Source organism: Orcinus orca, chromosome 10, assembly GCF_937001465.1.
Source record: "Orcinus orca chromosome 10, mOrcOrc1.1, whole genome shotgun sequence".
Lineage (NCBI taxonomy): Eukaryota > Metazoa > Chordata > Mammalia > Artiodactyla > Delphinidae > Orcinus > Orcinus orca.
The window spans coordinates 73,367,545-73,379,428 of NC_064568.1; the positions used below are offsets into that span (position 1 = coordinate 73,367,545).

Sequence of the window (11,884 nt, forward strand, 5' to 3'; positions counted from 1 at the left end):
AAATGATCAGAGAAAGATGTGGACAAGAAGGGTGTGATCTGCTCTGTAAACTCCAGAGGGTGAGAGAAGCAAGGATGCCAGGCATGGGGAAGGGTGGGGAGTGAGGCTGAAAATGGGGACTAACTGGAAGTAAGAAAACAGAAGACTGACACTTACATACACCCTCTCTCATTCACTCCCTCTCTCCCATGCACAGGCACCTTGCAGGTAGGAGACTGCAGGTCCCCCCCTCAGATTAACTGAATGACAAACGGGCCACCCCGACTAGTAACCAGTTCCCCAAGGGTCACTCAGAAAAGCTCCCCAGCGGCTAACCACTAAGCCAGAAGGGGCAAAGGCACAGATGCAGAATGAAGGGCCACTGGGTGCTGTAGGTCCCTGAGCAGAGGAGAGGAAGGGATTCAGAGCCCAGCGTAGGGTCTGACCTCCAGGCCACTCTGAGTCCCAGGTAAAGCCAGACTAGCAGCGCTGCCGGAGGCATGTGCTCTCCCAACCCACACATCTGCGTGGACAGTCCTGCCCTCAGCCTCCCCGCTTCCCTTGAGCTCTGCCAGAGAGCTGGGAATGGAGAATTTGTTTCCAAAGAAGTCAAATGTGCATCACTAGCCATCCTTTTCCTGCAAAAGTCAAGAGATGGTCTAAACCAGGTGTGACATCTTTGAAAGAAGAGGCCCAGTGAGGTACGGGGTGAGGTGGAGTGTAGGGGCTGAGCCCAAGGAAGCTTTGCTCGCTCTGAATTTTCCTGGGATTTCTACACAGAGAACAACAGCTCAGAAAACAGGTGATCCGTGACTGGATTCTCTCAGACGGTCAAGGTGAAGCTCACAGCAGAGCCCCCTGACCTCCTTGGGCTGCAGGTGATACTGAAAAGGCAGCGAGACCTCATGTGTGGGGGGGGGGCAGGAGCATCCCTCCTCAGCCTGGTAGGCAGGTGACAGTGCCAACTCCCCGCCGGGTGGGACAGTCCCGTCTAAAGGCAAGGAGACAGCTCTCGCTCCTTTTCTAGGCCTCCCTCTCCATCACTGAGAACTTGACCTCTGTAAATGTGCTCAAAGGGCTCTCACTTTACTTAGGGCCTGAGGAAGCCCCTTCCACTGGTTTTTAAAGACAGTCAATATTTACCTTCCTGTCACAGTGTCTACTTTCTAAGAATTCCAGAAGGCTGTGTTCTGGCCTTTAAGATCCAGGTCATGCTGGAAAAATACTTCCAGTTGGGTAAGAAGAGGATCTTCCATGGAGCACCCGGCTCAGTGATGCCACGGAGCATTTGGCACATCTTTGTGCCAACCTGAGAGCAAAGGACAGGAAACTGGTCTGCTTTTATGGATCTGGACCTCTGTTGTGTTTCCAACAAAGATATACACATAGAAAGAGAGCGTCCCTGATGTTCCAGGGACTGTTGGAAGGCAAATGAACCAATCCTTGCCCCCAAGGAGATCCTAGTAAGAGATGGGCTTAGAGGTTCACGTAAAAGTCAGGTGTGCGAGCGGCAAAATGAACCGAGCTCTCACAGCCCAGCACAGAAGCGTGCGCTCATCGCTTAGGGGCTTGTTCCTTAATAGTAATCAATCGTTCGTTGGCTGGTGTTAACTCAGATGGGTCCTGACTCAAATCATCAGCAAAGGAAAATGTGTCAATTTTCACAAGCTTATTTCACGTCTTGCTTTTATCATCCTTGGTTGGGGTCCTTATAAACTGGGGAGCGAGGTTCAGGCAATATTTTGGGGTGTTCACGACTGCAGTCAAGGTTTAAGGTCTTACTTACATGAGTAAGTTATCATCCTCCTCCTGAGAAGTGAATGGGACGCCCGAGGGGATGTTTTCCGAAGGTCCTGTAACGTGGTTCTGTCAGGCACCCAACTCCTTCCCTGATGCTGCTCACGTGGCCTGACACAAACCTGCAGCAGCCACGTCAGAGCCAGCAGCTCCCTCCACCCTGTGGAGCTCGATAAAGGTTCTTCTCGCCCGAGAACGGACCTGAGTCCCTGGGCAAGGATGCAGGGTTCCCACCACTGTTAAGTAAAAGTACACCCCCATTCCAACTGGCACAAGGGATGGAAAAAAATCACAAGATCCAAAGGGGGCCCTGCTACTGACTTTAGCCTCCATGGGAGGAAAATATAAGAGCCTCCAAGGGCCACATGGGCCCCTCCAGTGCTTACTTAACGTGAGGAGGAAATTGCCCCACAGACACCCACCAACGGATGCAGAGACACGGAGGCCAAGGGCAGTGACGAATCCCAACGGCCACATCCGACCACCTCCGGGCCATAAGGAAATGGAGTATTTCAAGGATACAGTGAAGATATTTTTTCTTTGGGGTCGGTAGTCCTAGATGGGCTTTCAGCTGGGACCACTAAAAAGATAAACAAAACAAAACAACTATACAGACACATGTAGCTCAAAGAGATGTGTGTGTGCGTGTCTGTGTGTGTGCGTGCACTCAAAGGGGTGTATACACACACATACATATGAACGTGTGTGTGATACACAAGCCAAGAAGCCCCGAAGGCATAAATGTGGAAATCTGAAAATATAACGAAGAAAACTTCGGAAAAGCAAGTGGAACCCAACGATTTGAAGGTGGTTGAGTCATGGGGGGTTACAGCAAGCCTCAGACAGTGAGCCCAGGAGACCTGGTGGCAGCAATCACTTAACACACTCATTCCTTCCAGAACAGTGATCTCAGCAACTTCCACCATTACTACCCCCTTTCAACTTTTAAAGCAGCTCAAGTCCCAACTCTAATATTCTCAACAATTATATTATCTAACGATATTATACAGGCCCATCTCATGCATCACATCTCATTTCAAAAAAGAACTGCTTGGATGGGCCAAGTCATGGTGACGTCTTGACCTGGTTAGAAAAAACGTCTCTTTGGGAATGAATCCTGTGCAGCAAATCCTCTAGCTAGGCCCAAGCATTTAGAGTGGTCACTCTCTGTGCTAAAAATCGCTGGCTCTGCGCTGGCAGCAGGACAGACCTGAGACGGGCCAGTGAAGAAGGTCACGGCTCTGATAATGGCCTCAACTCCCTCACAGGAAAAGAGATTAAACCCTGAAACCCCACCCAGATAAGGGCCACCACATACCACAGGCCCAGCGGCACCGGAACCAAAAAGGTAAAATGGGAGGGCGGGAGCACTCCCTCTGATATCTCAAAGCTGTGAGTGATCGATCCGGCCGTGGTAGCTGCACGGCATCAAGACACCTCATGTGTGCCTGAGTGACACATTGTGGGGGACAGGAATGGGCAGGGGGGTTTCAGCCTGATAGAAGTCAGCGAGATGCTTCCACCTCTGGAGTCCTAACATCCGTAATGATGTGACTCTGACATGTCAGCGTCGGGACTGACCTTGCTGTATTGTTATTAGGCTACATGGCTCACAGGCCATGGAAATGACTACAACTGCTGTGCCTTCTGCACAGCCAAACCAAGCATTTATGGGATCAGTTGGGAGGATTAAAAGCAGAGAGGACAGGATTGGGCAGGGTGGAGAGGGGGGCGGCACCAGGATTCAGAACTCTTGGCTCACCTGGAAGTGGGAGCCCAGAGCCCAGAAGCCCTGCTCCCAAGCGCTGGGGCCAGCACCAAGTAGATACTCCTTGATTCTACCAGGAGCTCAAGGCAGGGCAGCCCCCTGCTCACAAGTCACAGGCATGGGGAACAGCAATGATAACAGCCAACAACTCAATAGCATTTACAGTATACCAGGCACTCCTAGGTGCTTTGCAGGTACTGACTCAATTCTCACCACAGCGCTACTGTGTCCATATTATTCTGCCCATTTTACAGATGAGGAAACTGAGGCACTAAGCGTTTAAGCAAGCAGAGTTGAACCCAGGAGATGTGGCTCCAGAGCCTGCGCTCACCAGGGATAGCCAGGGTCTGTGCTTCCACACAGCTCTGGATTAAACAGTCAACATGCGTGTGCATGGGGAATGACATTTATCGAATGCCGGTGAGCGTGAGTGCCATCCTGAGGCACTTTCACATGCTTGAACTCTGGGATTCTCTCTCCTCCACTCTCCTCCCCAACTTCCCTGCAAGCCTGGTTACCACCTGATCCAACTCCAACTCAACCATCACTTCCTCAAGGAAACTCTGGCTCCCTCTCCATTAGGTTATTCATTGACAAGACTCCCTCTACTAAATCTTTTATCGCTGTCCGCGGCTCCACATTATTTGGTTGTCTGTTTACTTAACGAAGGCTTCTCTCCCTGGCTAGACTCTAAGCCAACGCTGTCCAGTAGAACTTTCTGCAATAGTGGGAATATTTAGTATTTGTGCTGTCCAATGTGGTAGCCATAGCTATGTGTGGCTGTTGAGCATTTGAAATCTGCTTGAGGGCTGAGATCCCTGCTTCCTGGACCAGCATCTTCATCATCACCTGGCAGCTAAGAAGAAGTGCAGACACTTTGCTGCACAGCAGAAACTAACACAACATTGTAAGGCAACTATACTCCAATAAAACTTAATAAAATAAATTTTCCACTCCCCCCCCGCCCCCAAAAAAGAAGTACATGGGCTTCCCTGGTGGCGCAGTGGTTGAGAGTCCGCCTGCTGATACAGGGGACATGGGTTCGTGCCCCGGTCCGGGAAGATCCTACATGCCGCGGAGCGGCTGGGCCCGTGAGCCATGGCCGCTGAGCCTGCGCGTCCGGAGCCTGTGCTCCGCAACGGGAGAGGCCACAACAGTGAGAGGCCCGCGTACTGCAAAAAAAAAAAAAAAAGAAGTACAGTCTCAGGCCCCACCCCAGACCTCCTGAATCAGAATCTGCCCTTTAACAAGAACCCCAGGTGATTCACGTGCACGTGAAAGTTTGAGAGGCCCTGCTCTAGAGTACTAAAGGAGAGCGAGAAGTTGCATTTAAACCAGCCGACTTCCATTTTTTTGATCAAAGGCACCTGACTCACTGTTATGGGTGAGCGGCAGGCCCCTCAACAATAACCAAATGACCAAAAGCAGCAAGAGCCACAGATCAGAGAGCTGGCCTCTACTGAGCACCGTGGGGAAAGAAGCGTCACCACGTGGCACCCATACAGGAAAGAGGAAAGAAACTGGGCAGTGCGGGGCAGGGGAGCCAGTGCTCTGACAAGACTGGGATTCTGTGAGGCAATGAGAAAAACAGACCTGGGCCACAGGGATGTGAATAGAGGGTGCAGCCATGCACACACGTGTGCACACATGCACAGAGGTGTGGAATTCAAAATGGTGCTGAAGGGGTAGCAGTCTTTGAGCTACTAACAGAAGCTCAGTGTCCTAAGTTAAATGCATCTATTCATTAAAATGGAATTTACAAAGAAATTAGCAAGCTCCACCATTAACCTTTGAAAAGCAGCTCTCTTGCTTCTGAGAATCATGGGCTGGAAACTGGAGCAAAGGTAGATCTACAACGGTGCCACCTTGCCTCCTCCCTCCCTATGCTCCATTCCCGCGTAGCAGGACTTCAGACGGCTCTCCCTGAATCCAGCCTGCAGTGCTGCACACACACTTTGGTGGTGATCAGCCTCGTTGCTGGAATGGGACCTACAAGATGCCCTTCCACACCACAACACGCTTGTACTGTACTACCATTCACATGTAGGAAACTCCTAGGAGCATCTGTTTTTTCTGTGGTGATGATTCAACATATATTTGTTTTTATTTTTATTTGTTCACAGTTGGTCTATGCCCAACGGCTGGCTGGATAACCCTCCAGCCATTCCTAACCCCTCTTGCCCACCTCTACTACCAAGGCTGGAAAAGCTTACTAATCCCTTCAAGCCTCCCTTGCAGCTTTGGGGCAACCACATCTTACTCCCAGAACTGACAAGACAAGAAGCCAAAACACTAAGGAGGGCAAAGCAGAGAAACTGAAAACACTCCTGTCCTTGACGTCATTGTGGAACTGCCAGATCAACACCAGACAACCACTGTGTTCACCCCAACTTCTTGTTTTATGAGAGGATGTGTTACTCAGACCACGATTCATTTGCTTTTCTGTTACTCATAGCCAAAAGCATGCCTGTGGTCTTTTCCTATCCCCAACTCCTCTCCCCCCCATATGCTTCACCGCTTTGCCCACTTACTATTTCCATCTAGTTTTTGCACCAGCCTCCAGACTGCTCCATTTTCCCTTCCTCTTTTCCTGTTCACATCCTCCACTCCCAGCCCATAATATAACAGGCTCAGATGCCCAACCTCCATTTCTGAAAGGTCAAGTCTGAACGTCCAGTCGTTGGTCCTCATGCAGCAACCTCTTCTGATCTCTGGCAACTTTAGCCTAGCTACAAATTGTACCCAAACCTGAAAGAACAATGAGCAAATTCCATTATTATGTTCCTTTACTTCTTGGATTACTGTTATGAGCTAATAAAGGTATGTAAGGATATTTCTCAAGTGCATTTATATTGAACAAATCTTGAATTTCATAACAGGTATGCAGACTCAGCCAGCTCATCCAGGCTGACACACCAACTAAGACAGAAGGCCTTGAATAAGGAACATCTGAGAGCAGATGTGTAAACAGAAACACAATGTATGAACTAGCCCAGCGCTCTTCCTAACACACACTGATGTCATCTGGACGCTACTTGGCTGGGCCCTGCAGCCTCCCTCCAGCACTTATCTGGATATGTGATTAGGAAAAATATATTTTAATTTTGATTAAGCTTAAGATTTCCATCTTTCAGTTTACTACTTAATGCACATTCAAACCGACATGTTTTCTGCAGCTATGGACACGCCTCAGCCTCCTTCGGGTGGCGAAGCGCTGAAAGGCAGGAACCGGGTCCAAATGGCACTGCGTCCTTCCATGCTGCACCCCCCCGGGGCCAGGTCTGATCCCATCCCCCAAAACAACAGCAACCAAGTCAGAATTAGAAATGCTATGGCAGTTGCCAGTCACAACCAGACAGCCATTTCTTACCTGTACCTGCTACAGAAATGAGTCACATTTTCAGGGCTCCCTCATCTCAAGAATGATTCACAATTTTTTGTGACTCAGACACACCACCCCATTCCTGCTCTAGTTCATCAGGAGTGTGGAGTGAAAGCTTCAAGGGATGGGCAAGTACCCCAAGAGTAACCTGGGTGGGGGGCAGGCAGGCAGACCAGAGAGGGATGGGGGTTCACCAGGGTCATCACACAAGGTTGAGCGTATTCTCCAACTGCAATGCTTGATCTGCCCAAACAGGAATCTTGCTGCCACGTTCAGATGTATTCATCAGCACGCAGACTGATCTATTTGTTCTTTTACAGCGGGTATTTTCCCCCTTCCTTAGCTTTGTTTCTTCTTCACATATCACACAAAAAGCTTCATAAGGGTCACCTTTCCCCAGCCATAAATATGAGCAAGAAAGAAAACTCTCTTATCAGATCACATTAAATTAACATTTTGAAGATTCTTCTGAAATGATCAATTTCTTTCTGGAACTTTCTCTGACGAGTACATCACTCTGTCATAACAGAGCCAGCTGACTGGTGTTTAAAGCAGAATCTTTATGCACTGAGCACTTGCCTATGGGTGCTGGGAAATTGCTCAGAACCGATCACCCCAAGGCCCCTGCGGGTTCTAAGGTGCTGAGGGCCCATGGGCGGTGACTGGCTCCCAAGGAGTACCCCGCTTGTGTGCAGGAGTGAGCCCAGCCCGGTGGCTTCCCATCACATCCTTCCAGATTTGGCTACGGGACTTTCATGACCCCAAATCATTTACCAGCAGAGCAGGGGGTGGAAAGAACAAGAGGCTTTATAGATAGAAAGCTCTGGGCATGAACCCAGCTTTGTGTGACCCCAGGCATCTTACTTAACTTCTCCAAGCCTCATTTTCTCATCTGTAAGTTAACACCTGCCCTACAGGGCTGTTTTAAGAAACACAAAGAGTGCGGGAAGTTTCTGGCCCAGCGGGGATGCTCAACACTCCTCGATTACCAATAATTTTCCTCCTTATCACCATAGCGAGGATGCTCCAGAAACACACTCACTCACCTATGTGATGCAGAATCACTTAAGCGCAGGTACTGCCTGGTCTGTGTGTGTAGCCGGTCAGGGTTTTCATTCTCTGGCACGTCCGTGGGTCTGCCTTAGATTCTAAGGCCCCAGGGATGGGAGCGGAGTGAGGGCAGGGCAAGGTCTGGATAACGTAGCAGAAGAAGGCACGTTCCCTTCGGAGATGAGGTGCCTGTTACTCTTCTGGGAGATGTGGTTTACCATCACAATTCAGTGGGTTAGCCAGCTATCTGAATGATGCAGAGGCCCCAGATCTAACCCTGACTCAGCTACTTCTTCCAAAGCCATGGAGCCCACACCCCTTCCACAGCCAGCTGTTTGATGAATAAAATGATCACCAGTCACAAAAAGCAAGTTACCACAACCTCCTGGCACTACCAGAAGCAAATGAAACATCTGTTCCTCAATCCATCTTGGACGTAATGGGGATAGGAGTTTCAACTTTATTTGTAGGAAGGATGGCATTGAAGTGTTCAATATCAATTCATATGCCAACACCCCTCTTTCCTGCAACCCCAGGCTTTCGTAATTATTAGTGGAGCCATCTGCTCAGACAAATGAAATGTGCAATCTCCTGTACATATAATTAGTGAAGTCATTTTAATTAATTAAACAAATTAATTAATTGCAAGGAGAGTGCAACCATATCTTAGGAACTGCATCCAACTCATTTATTCTGCATGTGTCTAGTGGGCTCCTACTGAGGGCAGAGCCCCACACTCATGGTCTGAGAAGATGAAGATGCTCCTGGCATCTTCACCATCAGTAGAGATGGAATGCAATATGTAGTCGCTGATGACCATCCATTCTGCTTAGGGTGACCAATTCATCCTGGTTTTACTGGGATTGTCTCGGAGTCAAAGTTCAGGTCAGGAGAACCCTGCTGATCCCAAACAAACCAGGTCATCCTGCTTCTACTTGACCTGAGTCCAAGTTCATCACTGGACACTTACCACTGGAAAGACAATGGCTAATATTGGGCATCCTGCAACATGGCCCCCTGCCATAGCAGACACTGCTAATCGATTAACGAGCTCCTACTTGCTTCCAGACTGAGCCAGCTCCAAAGCCATCTCACCTTTGCTCCAGGCAGCCACTATTAATCACCCTGAATAGGAGGGTCAGAAAATTAATTTTCCATCTATGCCCTAGAATCATAGAAGCTCTAGGCTAGCAAAGACTTTTGAAGTCTAGTAATCACTCATCCAGAACTTAAATCCCCTCTAGAGTATCCTCCACAAGTAACCAGCCAGCCTCTCCTTATATACTTCTAATGACGGGGAACTCACTACCTCTTAAAGCAACTCTTCCTATCTTCAATAGTTTTGGCTGCCAAACTCCTTCCTTAAATTACTAAAGTGTCTCTCTTATCAGTCTCTTTTTGGGGACCACATTATGGTGCTTCAAATAATGAAACACAGTTACTAAATTCCTCCCAAGTCTTCCCTTTTCCAGGCCCAATTTCCTTATATGTTACTCACATGACTTGGTTTAAAGCTGGAGTGCTGTCCCAGTCTTACAACAACCCACCTAAGCCCCTCTTAGGGTGTGGTAGCCAAGGATGCCCCCCATGCCAGTTACCTTGCTCCTGGCAGATTCTCTACTCTGCTATAGCACCTGGCAGCTCCACCAGGCACTGGCTCATACCAACCCCCTGACGCCGTTTCTGAACATGCTACTGTTGAGCCACAGCTCCATCCATCTGCCACAGGACCTCCCGGGAGCTTAGCAGTCCCGCGACAGGAGAAACCCCATGAGATGGTAAGAAAATATCGTATAAATTACCGACTGCCAATTTCCCGGTTACAAACAACTTGCTCTAAAGGTCTGCTTAAAAGTAATTGTTCAGAATCTTGACAGCATGTAGCCACAGAAACCATATTTTAAATGATGGTTAGACTCCCAGGCCAGCCCACAAAAGCCTTCTGAACTCATAATGTACCTGCAGCATAAAACTAACAGTGCTATTTTAACTCCACGCAGCCACCATTTATATTATGGTTTCCACGGTAACACACTCTGCGCTCCATTTCAGAGAACCAGACACAAAGTAAACCTGGTGTTGCATTTACTCTAGGGTGTGCCTGTGGGTGGCGGGGTGGATGGGGGTATTGACCTCAGGGGAGAAATGACCCTAGTCACTGGCACCCCAGCTCCGTTCAGACCCACAGGTCCTTTAAAGTGTGTGGTCCTAAAGGTCCAACGGCCTACACACATGAAGGCCTGTCAGGACCAGGTGAGCTGTGAGGCTGCTGCCCGGAGGCCATCGGGAAGGAGGCCAGTGATCATGGTTACGGGGTTTGGTTGTGTTTGTGGTGCTGGTGCTTTTCAACCATCTCCCACAGACACAAGAACGGGAATGGTTCTCAAAATCAGAAATTTAAAACTAGCAAAGTCACTAATGATCGCGTCCCTCTCTAAGTCCTTAAGAGGGATAGTTACAAGCTGGTGTTTACGGAGATTGGAGGGGAGGGAGAAGAAGATGCATTGACACTGAATGGACAGCAGTGGGGATGCCGAGCAGAGCTCCTGAGTCTCAGTTCTTCCTTGTGGAAGTTCCACACCCTTCCTTCTTTCCGCCTTGACCAACCAGGCCACCCTCCCTCCCCGCCCCCGGCGACCCCGAGAGCTGCTTCTCTTCTGAGGAGACTATGCAGCAATCAGGAAGGTAGTGGCCATGTCTCTGGGGCATCCGCCTGAAACAGGAGCAGCTGCACCCACCTGGAGGAGGGCAGGTGTTTGCATGGACAGAGCTGGGCCTGGACCTGGAGACCCCACCACCCACTAGTGCCCTGGACTTGCTAACTATGGAGGCCAACCTCCTCCAGCCTCAGCTTCCTCATCTCTACACTGAGCACAGTGTCCTCCTCGCAGGACTGTCGCGACTAATAAATGAAAGGCAATAATAATAACAACTGAACTATTTGGTAATAGGTCTTCCCAGCACTGCTCTATATGCACTTGGATGAACTCATTTAAACTGTACGAGAACCCTATTATTTCACAAAGGAGGAAACTGAGGCCCAGAGAGGGTGGGTTATGTGCCCCAAGTTGGGCAGCTAATAAGCAGCAGGACCAGGATAATAGATAAAAAGCTGCTTTGAAACTCTGTCATGTTACCTAAACAGTGGTCATTCTTATCGTTAATGACCGGCATAGGCCCCTGCCTGAATGCCCAAGTCTGGATTTTCCACCACAGGGGACCTGAGTGCATCCTGCCCTGAGCTCCCAAGGCTCAGCTGGTGTCTCCTCCAGCCCCAACTATGGACCTCACCCTGGCAGCCTCTCAGTAGTGCACGCTGTTCGCTAAACATTACAGCCCCCGTGCTGGTTCAAAGGCCTCCCCCTCACCTGACCACCCTGTTTAAAACCACGAAATGCACCTTACCCCCCTCACTCCCTCTCACCTTCCTTATCTCATTTTTTCCCATAGCACTTATCACCTACTAACCTACTACATATCGTATTTATTTATTGCTGGTCTCCCCAACGAGACCATAGGTTCCAGGAGGGCAAGGAATTTGATCTCTTTTGTTCCACGCTTTACCCCCAGCACTGAGAACAGTGCTAGACACGCGGGCAGGCACTCGGTAAGTATCTGCTGAATGAATGACAAATTCATCTTTATTGACATAGCAAAAATGTCCATAACATCTTGTTAAGCAAAAGAGAGCAGGCCCCTAAATTTTATATAAAACGATCCCACCGGGGCTTCCCTGGCGGCAGAGTGGTTGAGGGTCCGCCTGCCGATGCAGGAGACACGGGTTCGTGCCCCGGTCTGGGAAGATCCCACATACCGCGAAGCGGCTGGGCCCGTGAGCCATGGCCGCTAAGCCTGCACGTCCGGAACCTGTGCTCCACAACGGGAGAGGCCAGGGCAGTGAGAGGCCC

General features: G+C 49.5%; 1 protein-coding gene across 15 annotated transcripts in view; it reads right to left on the minus strand.

Moving 5' to 3' along the window:
• TRERF1 (transcriptional regulating factor 1) overlaps positions 1-11,884 on the minus strand; it is a 280,637-nt gene that overhangs the window by 90,043 nt on the left and 178,710 nt on the right. The gene's annotated exons all lie outside the window — the stretch shown is intronic.